Here is a 25,659-nt window from a genome sequence, read left to right on the forward strand (position 1 = left end):
GGATTTTATGGGAGAATTGAGTGGATTCTAAAATGCATGTAGAAATACAGAGGGCCCGGAATGGCCAAATAACCAATGTGGAAGGATTTGCTTAATCTGATGTCAAGTCCTTTTTAAAAGCTACGTGGACAGAGAGGCCCGCAGGATGTGGTGAGGAGCCCAGAAACACGTCTCTGTACTACCCTAGACCTATGACCACTCCTGCACTGTGGGACAGACAGACAGAAGGAGCCTTTTGTGCAAGTGGAGTGGGGAAAATTGAGTGTCCATATGGAAAAAATGGAACTTGACCCCAGGTTCCTAATTATTCAAAAATGAATTTCAGGGTATTTGTAAATCTCAATGCAAAAAGCAATTTGTTAGCTACTGACTTTGAAAGAGCCATTTTACCAGGAGTGATTCTTTGATTATTATTGGAGTAAATTGAATTGGGGAGATTGAGTTAAATGAACTATGGTAATATAAAACTAAAACCTAATTCTGTGTCTGATCTTAAAAGTTTTGAAGTGCATATTTATTTAAAGTCGTCGCTCTAAGTTTTTTTGTAAAGCCTTTTATCAAATAAGAGATGTTTCCTTCCATTTCTAGTTTGCTAAGAGCGTTTATCATAAATAACTAAAAATTTGTCAATAAATTTGATATTTATATATTTTATATACATATGTAAGTATATATTTTGTCCATATATTTAGAAGCACTCTCATAATTTTTTGGCTTTATGCTGTTAACATAGTGACATATAGTGATTATTTTTTTGCATGTTAAAACCTTCTATTCTTGAAATAAATATGGTTGGAATATATGGTCTTTTTATATATTTCTGGATTTGATTTGGAAATATTTGTCTAGGATTCCTAAATTTGTGTTCAAGGGTGAAATAGATCTGCAGTTTTCTGTTTCTTATATTCTTACAGGTTTTGAAGTTAAAATTATGCTATCGTCATAAAACTAATTTGGAAGTATTTTTCTTTTTTTCTATGAGACAATATTTTGAAGATCAGCATTCTTTCTTTCTTAAACTGTCTGATCCAATTTACCAGTGAAGTCATCGGGGCCTGGAGTTTTCTTTGTGAGGAGTTTTTAACCACAGGTTAAATTTCTTTAACTGTTATTAGGCTATTCAAATTTTGTTTTCTTTGGGTCAGTTTTGATAAATTGTATTTTTTTCTAGGACTTTGTTTCATCTAACTTTCAAATAATGTATTGGTATAAAGTTGTTTGTAATATTTTCTTATTATCCTGACTTCAAAAAAAAATATTTTTAATTGGGGTGCCTGGGTGGGGCTCAGTCGGTTAAGCTTTTGCCTTTGGCTCAGGTCATGATCCTGGGGTCCTGGGATTGAGCCCAACAGGGAGGCTGGCTCCCTTCTTGGCAGGGAGTCTGCTTCTCCCTCTGCCTCTGCTGCTTGCTACTCTCCCCGACTTGTGCTTGCAGGCTCTCTCTCACTCTCTCAAATAAATAAAATCTTTAAGAAAAACTATTTTTAATTAATCAGTAGTTATGCACATTTACTAACATTTTATCAAATTTAGTACTCATCTTATTTTTTCCATACTGAGACTTTTCTTAGATTTTGCTTTTCTTTTTAATGAAGTATATCCTTTGAATGTTTTTTCTCTGAGGGAACGTAAGTGGTAAACTCTTGGTCTCTGTATATCTGAAAATGTCTTCCTGTTGCCCTCATTCTTGAATAATAGTGTAGTGGGGCATAAAAGAGCGGTCATTCCCCTGTATCACTCTGAAGGTAGTACTTCTGGCCTTTGTAAGTCTGATTTAATCAAATTGTCATTTCTTTGTAGATAATAATGCCTTTACGCTTGGGTGATATTTAAGGCTTTCACTTTATGTTTGATGTCCTCCTATTTTACTGTGTTGCATGTTGGTGTGGATTTGTCTTTACTTATTCCTCTTAGTACTTGAAGGATACTTTGATTCAGTTCTAGAAAAATCTGCGTTATGATCTCTCTGAGTAGTGGTTCTCCTCCATGCCCTCTTTTACCTTTATTGTGGAGTCTCCTGTTGTATGTTGGAGCCTCTTAGTTATCAGCCACGTATCCTAACTATTCTTTGATAGTTTTTATTTTTTTGTCCTCCTGTGCAGTAAATCCCTCAGTAATTTCTACCAATTCAATAGTTTTTCTCTTGAGGTTTTTTTTTTTTTAACTTTATAACTTCTTATTTCCAAGATCTCTAGTTCCTTTTCTTCTCCAACTTTTTGTTTTATTTCTGCCTGGTTTAATTTTCTAATTCCTTGCTTTTTAAAATGGTTTTTACTTTGTTTAGCAATTTGAATACCTTCATTATGCTTATTTTAAAGGCTCTAGCTATTCTATAATATTAGTTTTACCTAAAGTGAGTTCATGCTCTGGTTGTTGATTTAGTTGGTTGTGTTTATTTTTCAGTGTTTCAAAAATCTGGCTTTGCCAACTCATTTTTTATACCTGTTCATTTTTTCTTCTTTTTTTTTAAAAGTCACAAACATTCTACTCATCCCTCCTTGTCTACCGACCTCTATGGTCTAGACTTGGTCCCAATGTGCCCCAGTTGACAACTGGTCTTATAATGGCATTTTAGAGTACCCACCTCTTGATTATAATGTACTCACCAAGTTCAAGAGACTGTATCTGCTTCTTTCTTTTTTTTTGCCCAGGCCCACAGCTTCCTATTGAGGAGGTGATTCAAAGCATTAACTCAGAATGGTAGCATGACAGGAGGTTGAAATGAGACCATGGGACAATAATTTATTTAACATTCAGGGTTTTTTAATTTAATTTTATTTTTTTAAAGATTTTATTTATTCATTTGAGACACAGAGATACACACAGAGAGAGAGAGAGAGCATGAGCAGTGGGAGAGGCAGAGGGAGAGGGAGAAGCAGACTCCCGGCTGAGCCAGGAGCCCGATGTGGGGCTCGATCCCAGGACCCTGGGATCATGACCTGAGCTGAAGGCAGATGCTTAACCATCTGAGCCACCCAGGCGCCCCCAGGGTTTTTTTTAATTATTTTTTTTTATTTGAGTATAGTTGACATACAATGTTACATTAATTTCAGTGTACAACATAGTGATTCAGTATCTCTATACATTATGCTCTGCTTACCACCAGTGTAGCTACCATCTGTCACCATACAATGCTACGACAATACCATTGGCTATATTCCCAATGCTGTGCCTTTTAATTTTGTGACTTATTCATTACATAACTGGAAGCCTGTACCTCCCACTCCCCTTCAACCATTTTGCCTATTCCTCCCCCCCCCCCCCCCCCCGCTCCGGCAACCATCCATTTGTTCTCTGTTTTTATAGGTCTGATTCTCCTTTTTGTTTGTTTATTCACTTTGTTTTTGAGATTCCATATATAAGTGAAATCATACGGTATTTGTCTTTCTCTATCTGATTTATTTCGTTTAACATAATATCCTAGGTCCATATTGTTAGAAATGGCAAGATCTCATCCTTCTTTACAGCTGTGTAATATTCGTGTGTGTGTGTGTGTGTGTGTGTGTGTGTGTGAGAGAGAGAGAGAGAGAGAGAGAGAGGTGACATATATATGTGTCACATCTTCTTTATCCATTCATCTATTGATAGCCACTTTGGTTGCTTCCATTATCTTGGCTGTTATAAATAATGCTCAATAAACATGGGGTATCTATATAACATTTAGGTTTTGGTTGATTCTCTCCTTGTTCACCAGAAACCAAGTTATATGGCGTGTGTGTGTTTGTAACAATCAGCCTTTTCCTCTCCCTGACAATCCTTTGGCACAGCCCATTTCTAGAGATGTACGCAGGCCTCTGAGCTATTAGTAACTCCACCTTTTCTTCTCCCAAACAGCCAAAGCATGCTTTTATGCAAATGATAACCTCCACTTTAATTGGAGTGTGTATCTATATAGTATATGTTATATATAACTACTATATAATATATAAAATATCACTAAGTCTCTACACTAGTGGAGTAAGTCCAGTCAGATAATCTCCAAGGTCATTCCATAGTTTGTGATGCTATGAAGGTGAGAAGGATTTCCTTGTCTCCTCTCCTGCCCACCTCAGATTACATTGCTCCTCCTCACATTCATTTTACTTAATTTTACCAGCTTTAAAAAAAAAAAAAAACTTGGTTATAGAAAGATATTATTACTGTGCCTTGGCCTCCATTCCTCAGAAAAGTCTTCCCAGATGGTGGAAATACCTCCAAACTGATTTTGGATTCTAAGATCCAAAAAAGGAAAAAGAAGATGGTAACATGGAATTAGGGAAGGAGAACCAAATCTTTGTCTTTTTAAAATCATTTCCTCCAGAACCACTATTTATTGAGGAGCCTCAAGGGCGCCCCATCATCGTGGCCCTCCTCCCTGCGGCAGCCTTCTGCAGGCATGGAAGTAGAGATAGCTTTTCACCCTGGGCCTTTGCAGTGGCTGCTGTGCCCTCAGTGGCATCCCTGGCCGTCAGTAGACGCTGTGGATATTGAAGAATCCCTCCTCTGTTGGCTTCCGATTATTTGTGCTAACAGTGCAGAACATAAGCCTCTCTCTCTTTCTCTGCCTTTTTCATTCCTTCTGTCTTTTGTCTGTCTCTGTCCTTCCATCTCTCCGTCTCTGTTCCTCTCGCTGTCTTTTTCTAGGTGACATTTTCTCTTACTCTCTGTCACTCTTTTAATATGTGTTTCTGATCCAAGTAAGGTTGTCAACATAGGTCCTAGGCTGCATGAAATCCCTAAGGAATTACTTCCCTGCTATTTATTGAGACCATAGCTGATGTATATGAAATATGACAGGATTTATCCCAAACCTAAGAACCTTATCAATTATTCATTCAGAAAACTTTTTGAGCATCAGCTCTTGTGCCAGGCACTGTGCCTGACTCGGGGGGTTGTAGAGAGAGTCTAGTCCCTTGCCCCCGAGCTCATGCACTAGTGGAGAAGACATTAATATGGATACGTGCTTGATAAAGGTCAACCAAGGGAGTCCGGACCAGTGGGAGGCAGTCAGGTCAATAATGGGGGGAAAGGAGACTGAGGACAAAGGCCTGGAGGCACCACTCGGCCATGGTCTCTCATTCTGTTTAGGTTATTTACAGGGGAGTGTGTTTAGATAGAGGGGAAATGTGGACAAGGGCAAATTTTAAGGACATGAAAGTTAGGGTTTGCACTTTCTCTGGAAGGCAGTTAACAAGACAACAAATGTGGTGATCGAATTTCCATTTTATTTTATTTATTTATTTTTTTTTAAAGATTTTATTTATTCATTTGAGACAGAGAGAATGAGAGAGAGAGAGCACATGAGAGGGGGGAGGGTCAGAGGCAGAAGCAGGCTCCCCGCCGAGCAGGGAGCCCGATGCGGGACTCTATCCAGGGACTCCAGGATCATGACCCGAGCCGAAGGCAGCCGCCCAACCAACTGAGCCACCCAGGCGCCCTCGAATTTCCATTTTAGACATATCAGAGTTCTGATAAGATAAGGGTGGGCTGGGGCACAAGGCCAGAAGTCCCGCCCAGGCCTAGCCCAGGGCCTAGAGAGGAACTGATGGGAGGCTGAGGGGGGCAGTAGGAGAGAGACTAGAAGCTAGGGTTTCGGCTCACGGCATTTTCAGAGACACAGTTGAAGGGTCTTGGGGCCTGGTGTGAGCAGAGTGCCCTGACCGTACGCCTCATCATCTGAGTTGAGATTCGGCTCCCTTTGAGAGTGACAGGGGGCTCTGTTGCTAACTATGCTGCAGCCACACAGGCAGACGGGTATTGACCTGGGCACACTGGGTGTTGAAACACTGTGGGGAAAGACGCGAGAAGCCAGGTTTCCGGCTTGGGTGGGAAACGACAAAAAACAGATTTGGAGAATTTACACGAGTGGAAAAAATTTAAGCTTAGGATTTATTGGTATCACGTTTGCATATGCTGCTTTTTTTTGTGGTTATCTTTGTCGTTGTTGTTGTTTGTTTTGATTGTTACAGGCAAGTCCTCAGTTCATGTATGGTTGCTTTAGATAGCGGGATTTGTGGGACCGTGCCCAAGGGACCCCTGGGCCGAGGTAGAAAGTAGAAGTCAGTGCAGGTGAGTCAGAGCTGAGTTCTTCTGAGAGAAGCGAGGCAGGTGATGGCGGGTGTGCACATCGTTACCAAGTGAGACGAATTTGGTGAGCCAGCACCAGGATCGGCGCTGGGGAATTGCTGCTCAAAGGACAGAGCGCGAAGACCAACAAGTATGATACAGGTGAAGCTCCCTCCAGGCAAGAGGACACATTAACAGAGGCGGGTGGGGATAGAAGAGGGACTGCTGGGTCAGACGAACAGCTGTTCAGTGGTGCCTGCTTCAGGCGCAGGAACCTTTGCATAAGGACAGTTACAGGAATGCTAATCATCATGGAAGGCCAACATTACATTATGACACACACACGAAAAAAATCACGGCTGTTTTAAGCTTTTGGAGATTTCTTCTGGAATGTTTCTGTATGGTAAGCAGAAAATATTCTTCTCTTGACCAAAGACTAAAAACTGAAAGGAAAAGAAAAATAGAATCAAATATTCTAGTAAATGCCATCCACATTTGAATATTTGGAAGATCTTCCTCATGTGTTTATTTTGTTGGAAATGTGAGGAAATAGGAAGAGAGGATATCAAAAGTTGGCTTGCATTATTTGTTTAAAGCATCAATGATCCTGAATATTATGGTATGCCCTCAATTCCAGTGGAATGATTAAAACCATAACATCTCCTTTTTTTACTTTTGTGGACTTCAGCTTTCTTTTTTAGCCTCATATTACCATAACTTTTGCGTATTTTAAAGGTAATTCAGTTGCCCTCTTCCCAGATATGCAGATTTCTAGTTTTAGAGGGGTTTTTTTTTTTTCCTTCTCACCCAATTTCCCAATTATCACCTTGTTAGCTGCACACCTGCTGCACAGAAAATTGTATTGTGCCATTTAACCTTTTAAAAGAGAAAAGATAGAGTGGAAAATACACTTTGTTAATTGGCTAATTCAGCTTCAAAGAAAGTGGCCTCTGGGTATGGAGCCTTGGCATGCTTGCTGAAGGGGAGAACCTGCTTATTTAATAGGTTCTAGAACCAGAACAAGAAAGGCCATTGACAGGACCCTGGAATCAGGGAAAACGTCGGCACTGTAACTTTCCTGTTCCAATCCACAGAGATCAAGCCCAATGAATAAACTCTTCTTTCCATCAGTTTCTACCCATTTCTTTATGGAAGAGCCACCTTCATTATTATGCCACTCTGAAATAATTCTCATTTATCATCACATCCAGTGATTAGCTTCATTTTGTAGTATAGAAGAAGTAAATAGATTCACTGGCTGTTTCGTTTTCAGATTTCTCATGAAGATGTGGTAACTTTACACCTAAATGGTTATTCATTTACTATACTTACTTGCACATACTGTATCTATTAAAGGCAAATATGCAGCCATTAGTATGTAAATTGAACTTGGACACTGAACAAATGAGGTGGAGCCTCAAACATTATTTATTGACTAATTAGTTTTATTGTAATCAGAGGAGGGCCTATAGGAGTGCGTAAAACTATGGGTGGGAGGCCTGCATTAATATAAACACATGTCCATTTCATTTTGGTCTGACTTAATTCATGCCTGTTTTGTGACATGGGGGTGTAATACCTTCATTTCAAAATGGTTTAGATGCTTACATAGCTATTAAATAATCATAGATAATGTAATGGAAAAGATTGTTGAATCCTATGAAAAAGAAGGCCTCACAGAAGCATGTAGAGAATCCCACCCTCGAAGCAACAGAAGTTAACAAGAGGGCACCGTGAGACCTTGTTCGAATCCCCCGTTTGGCATTTTCAGAGATGACTGGATCTGGAGCCCTCGGGTAATAACACCTTTCCCGCTCCCCTCGCCATCATCTGAGCACCCTCCTGGTCAGCAAGCAGCTCGGACACCTGGCTGGCTTTTTCTCTCTGCCATCCTGGGAGCAACGCCACAGTCACTTGGCCTTCTATGAATCACCCAAAAAGCATTTCCACCTCATGGATTTACTTCACAGCCACATCCGGATCATCCAACCACTGGTCTTTTGCTGCATACCCCCTCTCATACCACAGTCCTCTGTCCTTCTGTCCTTCCAACTGCTGCATTTCTTTTTTTTTAAGATTTATTCATTTATGAGAGAGAGCGTGCGCACACACTTACGCATGTTGGGGGAGGAGCAGAGGAGGAGAACCCTCCAGCAGACTCCCCGCTGAGCATGGATTTCTGAAGGGGGGCTCGATCTCAGAACCCTGAGATCATGACCTGAGCTGAAACCCAGAGTCAAATGCTCAACCGACTGCCCCGCCCAGGTGCCCCTCGGCTCCCACATTGCCATCAAACCCTCCCTTTGTTCTCCTCTTTACTCTGCTTCTCTTGCCCAGTCTGCCAGTCTGCCTGCGTCCCCCAGGCCTCACTTCTGGCTCCACCACACCCAGACTGAGCCTGCCGTCCTCCCACCAACACCCTCCCATTTCTGCCAACCTATATAGGCAGCCCCCTATCCTACATTAACCCCCGGCTTTCCCTTTTTCCTGTTTGAACGTGTTTTTTCCATGTTGAACGTGCCTTACCCAACAATAGCAGAGCAGAACTGATTGACCCCTCTGCAAAAAATTGGGAGTCCTAGATTCATGGCACAGACCCCCCACCCCCAGCCTTTAACAAATAATCTCATTTTATCACTGGAAAAAAGCAAGGCCATCTCGCATGGGATCCCTCATCTTCCCTCTTCTCCACTTGTGATTTTTTTTTTTTCTTTCACAGTCCTTTATCCGTCCTAGATCTACTTGGTCAGAATCTTTTGGGATGGAATCCAGAAATCTGCTTCTTAACATCCTCCCAGTGATGCTTATGTGCCTTACCCTGTGAGGACCTCTAACCAACATTGTCATAATAACCACCAAACTGGTTCCCATGACTCTGGGTTCTTCCCCTTTCCAGCCATTATCTACGTATCATGAAGTTCCTATCTTGTTTTAACACTTGGAGTAGTTCCCATTGCTTAGAGAATGGATCTTGAACTCTTTAGCATGATGTCCAAGCTGTTTGTTCACTAATTGTCCCTTCCTATCCTGTCTCCTGCCCCTGACTCCCTTATGCCCTCTTTCTGACTTTCTGACTTCTGTGACTACATAGAACTTCTGTTCTATGAAGTCAGTCATTTTTTGTTTCATTGATTCCACAACTTGTTGAGTCTGTCATGATCACGCTCTGCATTTCAGCCATTGGGTTTCTGACTGAGACATAGTCCCTGCCCTGAAGTTACAGTCATGCGTTGCTCTATTGCTTCTCGGTCCCTGCCCTCCCCATTTCTCTTGCTGGACGCAACAGGTAACTTTTATTGAGTGCCAGCCATGGGCTAAACAGTGTGCTTTAGCCAGCCCTCCTTCTTTCCCCCCTTTCTCATATATGTACCTGTGTGTGTTTGTATAATTTTATTTAACCCCAGCCATATGGCATAGTTACTATTATCTTGATATCCCCATATTGCCGTAAAGGCATTTGAAGTCTAGAGAGTCTTTGAGCTGATATGGGTGGACTCTGGATTTGACTCCCTGGCCTTCTGACTCGAGAGCTTGAACTTGCCTTCTCTGTGCTCTGCTGCTCATCCTTCAGGCCATGATCAGACCTGACACCCACTCTGTCGTCCTCCCATCCCCACACCTTTTCTCCCTTCCTTCACTTCAGTTTTCCACCAAGTACTTTGTTTATTCAGTAACCATTCAACAAAATTTAAGTGCCTTCTCCATACTGGGCTTCACTGTAGCACTTTCCACTTTTGCCATAGTTGGTCCTGTCTTTTCTCCGCTCTGGGCTTAGGAGACCCTTAGGTGCTGTGGGTCACGTCTTATTCCTTTTATCTTCAGTACCGGGTGCTGGTTTTCTCGGTGATACTAGCACAATCTGTGGGCCAAGAACAGCACTCAGTGATGTTCAGTGAATGATATAAGGGGAGCAGAGCATTTTCAGTTAAAGTGTGCTTTCCGTAGTCTGTGCCTAAAAATATCTGCCAGCGAAAATCATGGTGACAGTAGGAAAAATGTTACATGGTAAAGGCTGACAAACTTTTCCCAGGAACACTTCAACAGCTGCATTGCATCTCAGTAGTGCATCTGCTAATTGCATGTGCTTTTCAGCTACCTTATTAAATGCATTAGGACAGTATCTTCCAAAAACTAGGTGTAATGTATGGAGCAATAATATTTGTAATAACAGAAGGCTGAGAACAACGTACACCTCCATCTAGAAGAGACCATTTACATAAATTGTGGAAGGCTTGTAAAAGAAATACTATGGCGCCATGAAAAAGAATGAGGTAGCTCTCTGTATAAAAATGAAAAACAGTAGCTATAGCATGTTCCTGCTTGAGTTTCAAAAATAACAAAAATATACACCATGTGAGTATTCACAGAAAACCCCTGGAGGAATATATAAACTCTTAGGAATGGTTGCCTTTGGGAAGAGGAGGAGGCCAAAGTTCTAGGTTAAGAGGAAGACATCATTTTTATTAAATACTCTTCTATAATATTTGACTTATTTGCTATGTGCATGTATTACATTTTTGACTGTTTTATACTTGATGTGATTTTTTTGGTAACTTTTTTTTTTTTTTTAAAGATTTTATTTATTTAGGGGCGCCTGGGTGGCTCAGTCGGTTAAGTGTCTGCCTTCGGCTCAGGTTGTGATCCCAGGATCCTGGGATCGAGCCCCGCATCGGGCTCCTTCCTCAGCGGGGAGCCTGCTTCTCCCTCTGCCTGCCCCTCCCCCTTCTTGTGCTCTCTCTGTCTGTCAAATAGAGGGCACAAGCAGGAGGAGCATCAGAGGGAGAGGGAGAAGCAGGCCCCCCACTTAGCAAGGAGCCCGATGCGGGGCTCGATCCCAGGACGCTGGGATCATGACCTGAGCCGAAGGCAGACGCTTAACCGACTGAGCCAACCAGGTGCCCCAATTTTTTGGTAATTTTTAATTGTCATATGAATTCAAATTTAAGGAAGAGTTGTAAGAATAGTACAAGGAACACTCAAATACCATGTATGCACACCAATCATATGTGGTAAATACAGTTGATCCTCATTATTTGTGGTAGTTATGTTCTGTAAACTTGCCTTGAACACCGAATACCAAACTGCACCTCTTGGGAGATACAGGATTAGATTCCTACCAGCCTCTGGTCGCAACACTGTCATCAACCAATCAGTGCATAACCTTGTTTTATGTGCATTTCTGCTTAAAACACCTTATTTAATATATAGTTGATTTGTTAACATTGAACTCATGATCAACAGCGCTGTGCTCATGTCTGAACAAGGCTTAGCTAACACATGTATTTTCTCCATAAGGCACGTCACAGCTTTCTTGCGCTTAGGAACACTAGAAAACATTTTAGCTCTGCACTTGGGGGCTGTTTTAAACAGTGAAACCACCAACAAAAAGCACAAAAATAGCAAAAAACGTGGCACTAAATAGACTTGGAAAAGGACACTTCTTTACAGCATGAGAGCTGAAACAAGACAGCAGTGTGGCTTTGTTCAACCTCAGCTGGGAACGTGCACATTGGGCAACTCTAATTTTTCACCACTGTGCTCGTGTCTGCAAATGACTGTGAAAATGCTGCAAGTATTGATTTGGGGGTAAATACAGAACCTGAATAATGAGGATGGAATACATACACACACACACAACACATTATAATACATTTTTATACATAGTATAATATATGTAGTATCTTTTTTATATTGTATCTTTTATGAGACACAAATAGATACTATTTATGTGTATACAAATGTGTACACACACACACAAACATATATGTATGTGTGTATATATATATATACACACACACACACCCTCTGATTTGAGATCAAGTGGCCCACACATGCCCTTTCCTCTTAAATTTTCTAAGAAAGTTAATTTTCCTCCTGTATTTTCTAAGAACAAGCACTTTTCCTTACATAACCACAGTACAGTTAATAAAGTCAGAAAAGTTCATGTTGATTCAACATCTAACCCACAGCCCATATTCAAATTTTGTCAACCTTCCCAATAATGTTTTCTATTTCTATTTTCTTCCCTGCCCAGGACCCAATACAATTAACATTTGTATTTAGTTGTTCTATCTCTTTGGTCACCTTTAGTCAGGAATAACGTCTGAGCCTTGGTTTATGTTTCTTGACCCTGACATTCTTTGAACAGTACAAACAAGTTGTATAGTAATGGGCTTCAGTTTGAATTGTCCAAAGATTCCTCATGGTTGGTTTCAGATTGTGCGTTTTTCACAGGAGTACCACAGAAGTGATGTTTTGTCCTTCTTTTTTTTTTTTTTTTTTTTAAGATTTTATTTATTTATTTGAGACAGAGAGAATGAGAGACAGAGAGCATGAGAGGGAGGAGGGTCAGAGGGAGAAGCAGACTCCCTGCCGAGCAGGGAGCCCGATGCGGAACTCGATCCCGGGACTCCAGGATCATGACCTGAGCCGAAGGCAGTCGCTTAACCAACTGAGCCACCCAGGTGCCCCAATGTTTTGTCCTTCTTGATGTGTGGTATCGGGAGGAGCATGACGTCCGTTTGCTCTCATATTAATGGTGATAGTTTTGATCACTAGGTTAAGGTAATGCCCTCCATGGTTCTCTACCAGAAAGTTACTCTTTTTCCCTTTATAAGTAGTAAGTAATCTATTTATGGGGTGATACTCTGAATCTCTTGTGTCTCATCAAAATGTCACCCATTCATTTATTTATTCATTCAGTTATTCATATAAATAGGACTTGTGGCTTATTATTTCATTCAATGAACCATCCTTTACTCATTTTGTTTTAAATTTTGAACCTCTCGTTTTCCCAGATTTGGCCCTTCAAGTCGCCTCCTATGTCCTTTTGATGTGTCTATGATTCTTAGACAACTTTTGTGTTACCTGGGGTGATTGGAAGTGTCCTAGATCTTGACAGCTGGGTGCTAAGAATGTACTTTTACAATTTGTGCGTTTCGCTATATGTATATTTTACAAAAAAAAAAAAAAAAGAATGAAAAATTGTTGAACTCTAGTCAGTAGGGTCTTTTTAAAATATATATAATGGTATGGGTGAGTAATTCTGAACTCTCTTTATTCTAGTTTAAGCAAATGAGTCAGTAATACTGAGGTTAATGAGTGCCAGGTTTCTCACTGTGGAAGAAAGGAAGAATAGGTAAGAGGAAAGGAAAGGCAATAGTGAAGCCTGGTTGCTAGATTCGAATTAGAGGTACTGATGGTTTTTTAGATAGTTAATATAAATCATGTGTATGCGTGTGTTTGTTTCCCATCTCCAGCTCTGCCTACTTTGAGGGCCTAGAAGTAGTAAGTAATACAACAGTACCACTGAGCAGACCAGCTGACCAGATTTTATTTATTTATTTTTTATTTTTTATTTTTTAAGGTTTTTTACTTATTTATTTGAGAGAGACAGAGATTGCAAGAGAGAGCAGGAGCCAGGAGAAGAGGGAGAAGTAGGCTCCCCACTGAACAGGGAGCCCGATGCAGGGCTCGATCCCAGGACCCCGAGATCATGACCCGATCCAAAGGTAGACGCTTAATGGACTGAGCCACTGAGATGCCCCAGATTTTAGTTTCTAAATTGTCCCCTAAAAGGAAGCAAGGTTCTTTGTAGAAAAAAACTGAATCTATGGTCAGAGCAGGAAGAACATGAGATGAGCCTGGAATATGTCATTGAACTTGATGTGATTTCATTATATATTTTTTTCTTCACAATCATTTCTGAAGGATTGAATTACGTTCACTTTTTCTGTTTAACTGCTTCCTAAATCTATAGGAAAGCAAAACAATGGAGCTTTGGTTAAGCATAAACCCAGAAAGCAGAATCCACTAGGATCTAGCTATAGCTTTGGGAAAAAAAAAAAATTGATTGCACTTTATCTTTAATAGTGTCCTCTTGCAGCTATGAATCTTGGTTGCTGTTTCCTGAAATCTGATAACACCTCCATTCCATTTATAGACATAAATAGTGGTTAAGTCCTCTGGTGGCCCAGCATCTTCTTCCTCAGCACGTTTGGTGCCAATGTCCAGGAGCAGGTATTCATCCAGCGCCCCAGCACCCCTATTCCCCAGCCTACCAATGACAGCCCAAGCAATGGCCCATTCTCCCTGGGCAGGGGGTCCACCACCCTGGGGAGGCAACTCTGGACTGTGGTGAGATTGTGCTCAAAGTCCTGCCTTTCACTCCATGTGCAGATGGCCGTAAAGAAGCCTGAACGCACAGGGTGGGAGGAAGTAATTTCATTACCTTTTCTGTTTAAAAACAAAAAAAAGTTATTTAGAGGGCTGCCTGGGTGGCTCAGTTGGTTAAGCTTCTGACTCTTGGTTTTGGCTCAGGTCATGATCTCAGGGTCATGAGATGGAGCCCTGCGTCAGACTCCGTGCCTGGCAGGGAGTCTGCTTGAGATTCTCTCTCCTTCTCCCTCTGCCTTTCCTGCCCATTCTTTATTTCTCTCTAAAATAAATAAATCTTAAAAAAAAAAAAAACCAAACAAACAAAAACGTTATTTCGGGGGTGCCTGGGTGGCCCAGTCAGTTAAGCATCTGACTCTTGGTTTCGGCTCAGGTCGTGATCTCAGGGTCATGAGATCAAGTCCCGAGTCAGGCTCCCCGCTCAGTGCAGTTTGCTTGAGTTTCTCTCTCCCTCTGCCCCTTTCCCCCATGCTCTCTCTCTCTCTCCCTCTCTCTCTCTCTCCAATAAATAAAATAAATAAATCTCTTAAAAAAATTAAAAATTATTTAGAAGAGGAATACAAAGTAAACAAAATAATAGGAAGACATGACCTCTAGAGCCAAATCTCCTGAATAAGTCCCAATTCTACTACTTACTGGTAGGTATTAAAAAAAAAAAAAAAAAAAAAAGATTTCTCTGGGTTTGTTTTCTCACTGTAAAATGGGAATAATATCAATTTCTACCTATAGAGTAATGTTGTGAGGATCAATCAGTTTAATACATGTGAAATCCTTAGCATAGTACCTGACATGTAGTAAGTGTTACATTAATCTTAAATATTATAGCTGTAAATGACGATGTTAGTATATTAAATAACGTATTTAAATGAATTTATTAAGTGCTTATGTGCAAATCCTTCTGCTCCGACTCTGTTAGGAGTTACTGTATCCACTTTAAGGTAAGAGTAAATGTATCAAAAAAATATATATATATATTTTTTAAAGATTTTATTTATTTATTTGAGAGAGAGAGAATGAGAGAGAGCACATGAGAGTGGGGAGGGTCAGAGGGAGAAGCAGACTCCCCGCTGAGCAGGGAGCCCGATGCGGGACTCGATCCAGGGACTCCAGGATCATGACCTGAGCCGAAGGCAGTCGCTTAACCAACTGAGCCACCCAGGCGCCCCCCCCCCCAAAAAAATATATTTTTGAGAGCTCTTCCTTTTTACCAGAATGACTTTACCCACAAAAAGGAAAAATAATGAGATTTTAATGCTTTTTCTCTTGGTTCAGCAGAAGGACCAAGTTGTTTTTCCCCTAAGCCAATGTTCACTTTGACCCATTCAAACATTCTCCACGTCCTGTGTGGAGGGGGTGTGTGCCCCTTCTGTAGCCTGTGAATGGCACCACGCCTCTCGTTGAATCACTGACGAGCTCTCTGTATTTCTTTTCTGGAAACAGATATGTAATCACCATGACAGCACCGTCCCTCACTGCTAATGAAAGTAAGCCTTCTGTATACCTGCAAATCTACTTTAAAAAAAAAAAATGGCATTTTGGGGCGCCTGGGTGGCTCAGTCGTTAAGCGTCTGCCTTCGGCTCAGGTCATGATTCCAGGGTCCTGGGATGGAGCCCCACATCGGGCTCCCTGCTCTGCGGGAAGCCTGCTTCTCCCTCTCCCATTCCCCCTGCTGTGTTCCTGCTCTCGCTGTCTCTCTCTCTGTCAAATAAATAAATAAAATCTTTAAAAAATAAAAAAATAAAAAAAATTTTAAAAAATGGCATCTTTAAAAAATATTGCTCTTCCGTTTGAGATCAAGTACTCACTCATCCTATCTTTCTTTATCTCCCCTCCACCCCCTCCCAGCCCTGGCCCTTGGTTTCATCTACTTTTTCTTTGCCAGAACATAGGGCCATAAGGAAGAAAGTGTGGAATTTCAGTTGAAGAGAGTTTGGTTTTCTGGATCGTGTTATCCCCATTTTTCATTTGACAAAACTGAGGCTGCAAGACGTATCTACTCTATTGTGGTCCAGAAGGACAACCGCACAGAAACTCGCTGGCCCTGTCCTAAGAGCTCCACCCATCTAAAGCAGGGCTACCCCAATGGCTAGTAGCATTGTCCACAATGTGGCTCTGCAGCTCCATACATAAGCTTTCTTTCTTTTTTTTTTTTTTAAAGATTTGTTTATTTGAGAGAGAGAGAGGGAGAAAGTGGGGTGGGGAAGGAGCAGAGGAAGAGGGAGAGAGAAACTTAAGCAGACTCCACGCTGAGCTTGGAGCCCCATCTCACGACCCTGAGATCACTACCTGAGCCGAAACCAAGAGTCAGGCTCTTAACCGCCTGCGCCACCCAGGCGCCCCCATACATACGTTGGCTTTCTAAACCTCAGTTTCTTCTGTGAAATGGGCATAATATCCCCCTCCCCTCACACGATGGGAGTAACTGAGACCTTGCATGTGAGATCCCTTTGTGTACAGGGATAATACTGGGCAGTGCTGTAAAGATGTAAATTATCACTAGCTTCTGGAGACCCTTCTACATGATGTGAAAACACCAAGGACTTCACCCTTAGGGTTCCAGGTAGTCCTCTTCATTTCCAAATAGAGGCCTGGTTGACATATTAAGTATCTGTCAGTATGAGCACTTAGTGGGGAACAGAGTTTGCCAAAACCCACATTTGTTTAGTTTGAAGGATGAACAGAACCACTGGGAAAGTTTTCTCTTCACTGGTTCTGGAAAGGTGTCTCTCAGGGTGCATAAGATTATCAAGTCAAGTCAAGCAGCATGGTGGAGTTGATAGGAAGCCCCACACCAACATGGGTTTTGTTTGAAGGTGTGCAGCCGGAAAGTGTGCAGAATGACAGAGGGGTGGAACCGTTTTCACTGCTGGATTTGCAGCATTGATTATTCACCAGCGATCTGTTGAGAGCCCAGCGGTGGGGGTGGCTCCTGCTTTAAAAAGCGCCCAGTGTAGCTGGGGAGAGAAAACCAAGGCACGAGAAACAGTTTCAGGAACATGTGGGCACTCTCTTGACTTAAGAATGCAGAAGGAAGTTCCAACAAACAAACAAACAAGGAGGAATTAGGGTAGACCAGAAAGGTGGATCTCAGAAAGCCTGTATATGGGTTATATTTGGCTTTCGAGTAGAAACCCCGAGAACGCTAGTCATCTGCCCAGCCTGCCCACGCTGCCCCCAAGCCCCAGCCAGTTCTGTTGCTGAGTGGACCCCACAGGGGGCGCCATTTCTCAGCACGCGCACAGTCCAGTGCCCAGCCAGGGGTGTGCCAGAGGTTGGGCCTGCTTGTTTGCTCTGAGTTCTGGAACCTTCCTGCCGCTGACAGGGCCTTTGTGCTGTTAATGCACTGCTGTTAATGCCGGGGAGGGACAGAGAAGAAAGAAGGGCATGGTTAGGAGTCCTGCCTGTGCCCCTGGGGGCGTGCGGGGTGGGGGTGGGGGGTCCTCCCGAAGGAGCTGGGGGCTCACATCCCAATGCACTTGACCATGATTCCGTAAGGTACTTCCAGTTCAGACCGACCCCAGGAAGGCCGTGTCAGAACCAGATGCTAATATTACTACTACGAATAATGAATAACTTTTAGGAAACACTAATGTGCCCACCTTGACAATGCTAAGTACTTTTCACGTATTTTCTATCATCTTTATGAAAGCACCTTAAAGAAAGTACTAAGAGTATCCCCATTTTACAGATGAGGAAACTGACATTTCCAGAATGTAGAAATCTGTCCTAAGAAACACAACTCTCAGATTGAACCATATGAAATTGCTTTTGGGGGGAGTCAAGACAGTCAATCATGAGCAGTTTCACCAGGCTCAACATGATCATCTGTGCCTTTGCTACCAGATAGCTCTGAGTGTGGGCGTATATTCTGATGGAGAACCCCACAGCCGGGCTATCTTTTAATCAGATTTCATCCATTGACAAAAGGGACCTTTACCCAAATTACGGTAAAAAAAATGTTGGCACTATCTTTCAGCAAAAAGGATGGTCCTTTCTGTTAAAAATGTGAGTCACAGAATAATGAAGTTTATGATGTCATTGCTGACATAAGAGTGTTCATTCAGCCTTGCAGATTCTTTTCCAGTGGCTTGAGTTTTTTCAAAGCGGGGTGCCCAGTGAAGCTCACATAGAGATGTTTGAGGCATATTAAAAGAGTGCTCAGCCGAGGCCTGATGGGGTTTAGGAAATAAATGTGCTGCATGTCTGGTGTTTCCAGTCCTCCCTCATTCATCATTAGACCAGTGACACTCCTTACACAAACATCTTACCAATGAATGAATGTTCCCCACACCCGATACATCATTCCCATGCTTAAAAAAAAGTCCTTGTAAAAATGAAGTGGTTCAGCATGCCAAGTATATCACTGTTCTTCCTCAACAATTAAAATCTGTAAACAGAATGAAATTAGAATAAAGAATATTTCTAGCTCGGTTACATTTCCAGTTAGGTCTCAGACCTCAGGAGTTTTCTGTTCAGGCCACCAGTGTTGGTCGAGCACCCGCTGTGGGTACAGCCTGATGAGAAGCACTTGGCAGGACTTGCAGAAGAATTATATATATTTAAGTATGCCCACTTAGTGCCTCAGTTTCCCCACTTGTAAAATGAATGAAGATGGTTCTATCTCCAGGGGATTTCATTTGTATGACAACTTAAACTCTTCCAGTGAAGCATGGATGTCATTTAAATTAGTAATCTAACTGATCAGTAACAGAAACCAGTTCACTCACTATCTCCTGTATTTACAGTTAGGGTTAGTTATTTGCTTAACAGATCCTTATATCATACTTCCAGGAGCTATTCTAGGCACCTTACATTTGCATCTGTTAAATAGATACTATCAGTATCCCCATTTTACAGATGAAGAAACTGAGACCCGGAAAGGTCATATAACAGGGCCACAGCCACACCCTCTGACAGGAAGTAACAGAGTGCAGGTGGTCTGGTTCATACGCTTAATGAGTGCATGTGATGACCCAGTTTGGTCTGTCCCTGGCACAGGCAAGTAGCCCTTTTCACTGGGGAGGCTTGTGTCGGATGGGTTCTCTTTTGTGTCCCTAAATGTGAGGCATTTTGAAGAAGTTACTGCTGCTCCCTCAGGGTTAAATGGCTTTTTCATCTAATTTTCAGTGGAATTCAAAAGCAGCAAGATGGATTTAGGGGTGCCTGGGTGGCTCAGTCAGTTAAGCATCTGCCTTCAGCTCAGGTCATGATCCCAGGGTCCTGGGATCAAGCCCCGCATCGGGCTCCCTGCTCAGCGGGGAACCTGCTTCTCCCTCTGCCTCGCCCTCTGCTTGTGTGCTCTCTCTCTTTCTCTCTCTCTCATGAATAAATAAATAAAATCTTCAAAAGCAGCAAGATGGATTTTTCCAGGAGACCTCTCCATTTCTGTTTTGGAAGAGCCACCAGGTGTAGTCCTCCCCTCCCCGGGGCTTCCCCTCCCCCCACCCGCCTTGAGTGTGCCCGGAGGGCGCTGGGGCAGCCCTGAGGTTCTGCCTGTCCAGGTGAGAAGGGAGAGGCGGGGTTAGGCTCTCCTCTCTGGCTGTGGATGGCACCCCTTATCAGAGTTCTGCTTTCCCCTTTCCTTGTACTTTCATAAACCCATTCATCCAGGCTATAGGACAGAAATAGCAGGATTCACCAGACTCTCCAAAAAAATGGGGCAATTTTTGCAACATCATTGTCTCCTCCCGCCTCCTCTAACTATCCAAACAAACAAGAAAACGAGCAGCCATCCATTTTCCAGCCATATCTCTAAGGGCTTATTACTCTCTGCATAGGAATTTCAGATATTTTCAAAGAGGCTTTAAAGGCCTTTTTGTAATAAACTTCTTCCTCCCTGGGTGTGTGTGTGTGTGTGTGTGTGTGTGTGTGTGTGTGTAGTATTTTAATTGTGTCCTTTGGAGAAAGACTGTCTTAGGTTCTGTCACTGGCACATTTCCTTGATGGTTATTTTATCAGCATGTTTTTTTTCAAACCTTCCATAGCTGTGTATCTGCCCCCAAATAGCATTTAATGAAGAGGTCTTTGAAATAAATCTCTAAAAACAAAAGCTACTTTATTCATCATCTGTGGGGAGAGCAGCTCATCTGTAAATGCATAATTAGAAACCAGAGGAGTGTGTTTGTGCATGTGCCTGAGCGTGGGTAGATACCGATGGTGTTAATAAAATCCTGGTTTCCAGTTCCTTCTTCTCTGATCGGAATAAGAATTAGGTTACATGGAAACCAAATGACAAGAGGCAGCAGAGAGAAGAAAAATGCATTATTGTTATTATTGTAATACCCTTCTTCCCATATTCTTTTTCATAGCAAAACATTGGTGTAGAGATCTTTAGATTTGTGGGGGAAATAAATGTTTACTTTTTTGTAGAATAAAAATAACCTTCCATATTTCATTTTTAAAGGCAACTGGTCTTTAGGATTGGCTCCTTGATATATTAAAGTCCTAGTAGTCATAATCTGACTAAGCCACGTTATTTAGAAGCCTTGTTATGATATATTCTCTGTAAACCACCATGGTGAGGAATGGGGTTAATTAAAATGTGTGGCTAACTGGGAGCTGTATGACTTAACTAGATGACTAAGGTGAAAATGACTGATAAATAAGAAAAGAAGATGCATTTCGTATAAAAACGCAACGTTTAATGAGGCCATTAACATCTGGCAGTACTTTCTGATGTGCTTCAGTGGAAGATCGGGGTAACAGGCACTTTCTTGATAACCCTTTTGACTGTTGTCAATTCACTTGTCCTCTTTGGGCTTCATTTTTGTCATCTTTTAAATGGGAATGCATTGGTGACGCCTGGGTGGCTCAGTCGGTTAAGCGGACAATTCTTGATTTCGGCTCAGATCATGATCTCAGGGTCATGAGATCCAGCCCTGCAGGGGACTCCCCAGTCAGCGAGGAGTCTGCTTCTCTCCTTCTCCTTTTGCCCCTCCCCCCCATGCTCACTCTCTCTCTCTCTCAAAAATAAATAAATCTTTAAAATGGGAGTACAGTGGTTTCTATTTCACAAAGGCAGAACTGAAGTAAAACAGTAAGTGTCAAAATATCCTGTATGTGTAAGGTTATTTTTTATTGTCTTCCCGTTATAGATGTGTTAGAATGGTTTTTAATAAAAGTGCAGATTAATAGAATAAAAGCAACAAGATGTATTCTCAATTGAAGAGATTTCAGGTTAGTGAGGAAAAGGTGAGACCTTATTATGAGGTTTCACTCATGTGGCTCCAGAACATGTCGTGTCCACTACAACATATCCCAGACCATGTTCCTTGTGAACAGATTATTTTACAACTAAACATGGCTTCCCTTACTTGGAGATTCACAAAGCCCAGTAGTGTTTTAAGAGTTCTGGGAAGTCTTATAGTAAGAAACCTAAAGCTATCATTTCCCAAGTTCTTTGACCATGGAACCCTTTTAAGGAAAGCACCTATTAGTATTCTTCTAACACCCGGACTCCTTCAAGTTCATGAGCTTTGGAGGCGGACTGCCCATGTTCAAACCTCAGTTATGTGACCTTGAGCTAATTACTTGATATTCTCATTTTTTAAAAAAGGGGCAATAGTATTTATCTCATAGGGTTTTTAAATGAGATAACATATGTTTTTAGTACATATTGTTAGATGAGGTATTGCATGTGAATTATGAACGAACACGGTTAGAGGCATGTAAAACTCTGCTTTTGGAGATGGTAGGGCTGGGGCGGGGGTGGGGGGGTGGGGATGGGTTGGAAGCACTTATTGGCCAGCGGTCCTCTCCAGTCTTTTATTCCCCATTGAGACAACTGCCAGGTCTCTTCATGATTAAGTTCTCCCCTTACCGTGACGTGTGACCCTGAATTCTTCCCAGGGCGGTCTTGTTACCGCCTGGTCTTACTATCCGAACTGCCTGTCAGCAACTCGCATGTGCGCATGGGCTAGGTGGGGACGGGCACAAGGTAAGGGGCAAATGACAGGGCTTGCCAGCCTCTTCGAAAGGGGGTCCAAGTCTCGTGTTGCCACATCTTCTAATTTCTAAGAGAGAAGTTAGAAATCCAGATGATGTAAAATTTCCTGATTTTTTTAACATAGACAAAGTATTCAGATCAAAAATACAAAACAACATGTTTGGTCCTTGAGTTGCCAGTTTTGCAACCTCTGCCTTAAAAGCAAACTCACACGTGCTGCCTCCTCCCTCCCCTGCCATCTTTCCCACCTTTTAGCTTTGGCCTGATGTCTGCCCTTCTCCTAGAGGAAGGAAACCTTTTTTTTTAGTTAAGCTAATGAGTCTCCTTGGTCCTGCCTGCTGGTTCTCTCGTTGTCATAGGACCGTCTTTCCTCTGAGTCCTCCCTGCCCAGTATCACCATTCATTCATGAATGCCCACTAGATGCCAGGCTCGGTGGGTTCATTTCCACATAATTCCTCCAGGAGACCTTGCACTGTGAGCCCTGCAGCAGCCTGGGAAGACCCTCCCGGGTCAGAGTCAGAGTCGCATCGGCCTCTTGCCCTCTGCTTTTCTTCATATTCACACCTTCGGCAGGGCTGAGCAGCTCCTAAGGGGGCCGTTTTCTAGGAGTTATACTCTTATCAGATTGAACCTTTCTAGATAGTTTCTCTTGACAGTTTTAGGTTAATCTTCAAAATATTAGTCCTTTAAAACCTACCTGGAAAACTGGCTCTTACCATCTTATCTCTGACTGGTGTGTTTCTCCATTTCCAGAGGTGCTATATCTTATCACCTTTATAATCTGTGCCTGTCACAGTGCCTGATAAATAGTAAGAGGGTGATAACGAGCCCAAGAGGTGAAGCCAGCTTGCCTGGCTCTCTAACTCTAGTTAGATAGTTCGAGATCGTGTAGAATCACATACTAGTTCTATAACTGTAATCCTGGGCAAGCTTCTTAGCCTCTGTGCGCTTCAGCCTTCTCATCATAATGAGGACTTGGTGTGAGATTCATGGAAACCACCAGGGCCAGTGTCTGGCACATAGTCAGAGCTCTGGAAATATTGACTCTTATTAATAGTGGGATTACTATTCATCTGGCAGGAGTACAATACGTGCTGATCAGAGGAATGAACTCACAAGACTAGTTTGGCTTTGGCAGTAATCTTCTCCAGAACAATGTAAGAATCGTCTTTTATTTTGAAAACAGGGGAAGTCCTGTCGCTTTCCTCAGCAGCGTCCCATTTTTCAGAGTCTGCTCGATTGGTGAGCTGCATGCGGTCCCCTCCGCGGGTGGGCTGGACCGTAGCCGTGCCCCTGCGGCGGCTCCTGAGGGGTCAGACGAAGCACGATGGAGCATGCCATCCCTGGGAACACTAGTGGTATCCTCTTAAGATTCCAGACACTGAGCCTGGGCACACAGCATCTGCAGAAGTCTTCTATGAACATAGATGCTGAATATATATCCTTTCAGTAGATCACTTCAAGTAGATACTTTTTCTCCATTTTATGGATATGTGTCAAATAGTCTTTTGTACGTAGATGCAGAACACATTCTAAAAACTGAGTAGCTCATGCATATAAATGAGCTGCTGTGTCTTAGTGGCTAGATGCACAAACTTTGATGCCAAGCCGATCGGATTCAAGAGCCGACTCCGCCCTGAATAGCCCTGTGACTTTCCGCAGGTCACTTAACTTCTGTAAGTCAGAGTTTCTCCATCTGTAAACTGGGAAGCCAAAAGTAATTACCTCCTAAGGTTGTTTTTGAAGATTAAATGTCAAAATGTACGAAAGGTCCTCAGCTCAGTACCTATGCTGGCACATAGGAAGTGCTTGGATATACATATATTTACGGTCGACAGAGCTCCTGAATCGGGTCTCTGTGTGGGCAGATGGGATAGTGAAGAGTAGCGCATGTGTGACCAGTATCCTTCCATGGAGTGCGAGAGGCAGTGAATGGGCTACTCTGTTTGCATCGGAGCCCTCCAGAGAGCTCCTGGAAGAGACCCGGGCCAGGCCTCCCCTGAGAAGTGTAGATTCTGTTGGTTAGGGGCTCAGGCAGCTGGGCCAGAGCATGTGCTCCATGGGTCATGAGGTCATGGCCAGCATCCGCCTGGGCAGTCCTCGCCACAGATCGTACCCAGTGTCACCCAGCACAGAAATGTGCATTGGTTGATAAGAGACAGGCTGGGAGTGCCAGTCGTCATCAGCTCCATCCCCACCTCTGAGGTGATATTCCCAGCATGCAATCTGCTGATAGGAATTTACATTGGAGAGGAAACTGACACACCACTCACATTCCTCTTTTACCTCTAAGCCCCATATATGTAGCACCTGTTCCGACAGATTAGTCAGTAGAAGTGTAGCTTTGTAAATTGTACTGACTTGGTCAGCACTTTGATTTTTTGAGGTTGGGGGGAGAGATTTTGCTTCGCTTTTTTACATAGCCTAGAATATCTGTTATGAACATTTCTAGACCTTTCTCTTTCACTAAATTTTAAGATCCTGTGAAGAGTGTCTATGTCTTAACTCATTTTAGATTTCTTAACAGCTGTCTTGTGTATTGTAGGCATCGAGTGAAATCCCCAGGGAATTGGATTAGCCACGAGAAATCAGTAACCAGTCATCAAGGTCAGCTTTGGAAAATTTATTCTGGGGTCATTAAATTATCCAAATCAGCCACATATTAAAAAAGTATATAGATCTAAGAGAACAAGTACAAATGTAATGTTACAATTTCACAACAGAGCCAGATTTCTGCTCAGTGAAACTTTGGGAATAGACAGGGAAACCCTGGTGTTTCAGATAAAGAAAACTCTAGTTAGATAGTTCGAGATCGTGTAGAATCACGTACTAGTTCTGTAACTGTAATCCTGGGCAAGCTTGGTGGTGGATTTTTACAAATTAGGTAAAGACTCAGATAAAGAAACTCAGATAAAGAAAACTTCACCCTCTTATCCATTTGAACTAAACTATACATTGATTTCCTGGAATTTCAGGGAAAATACCCTACTTAAATGAAATTTAGATAGCTAAGAGTCACAGAAAGAGCTACGGCCACACAGCAGTAGGAAGGAGTGAAGGGCAGGGACTGAGTGACCCTAGACTGTGCGGTCAGTGTCTTGCATTAGGGAGTGGTAGCACATGACGAGAAACCGTCTGTTATGTCTACAAGTTACATCAGCTTCCCTGAGCAACTACTCAGTTAGGAGCTGGGGGGAAGATCACAGACACCCGAGGTATGCCTCCTGCTTCCGTGAAGCCTCCACTCTTCCTCCTGACAGGTAGTCGCGTGGCCTGCTAGCCTTGTCCACGTGCACGTCCTGAGGGAGAGTCAGGTTCAGCACACCAAATGTACTTCCGCTCTGTCTCAGCCTTTGGAACTCCACTTCAGATATTATCTCCTGGATGTCGCTGACAGGATGTCTTTGCTGAAGACATTTTTCTTGTGCCTTGAAGACCCCCTGCTCTCTCTTACTTGTGCCGCTGCCCACCCCTCAGGCTCAGACAGCCCCT

The 25,659-nt window shown here is 42.6% G+C and overlaps 1 protein-coding gene across 4 annotated transcripts in view; it reads left to right on the forward strand.

Moving 5' to 3' along the window:
- FARS2 (phenylalanyl-tRNA synthetase 2, mitochondrial) overlaps nt 1-25,659 on the forward strand; it is a 506,744-nt gene that overhangs the window by 309,541 nt on the left and 171,544 nt on the right. The window lies entirely within an intron of this gene.

This window comes from Neomonachus schauinslandi, chromosome 8 (assembly GCF_002201575.2).
Source record: "Neomonachus schauinslandi chromosome 8, ASM220157v2, whole genome shotgun sequence".
In the NCBI taxonomy this organism is placed as follows: Eukaryota; Metazoa; Chordata; class Mammalia; order Carnivora; family Phocidae; genus Neomonachus; species Neomonachus schauinslandi.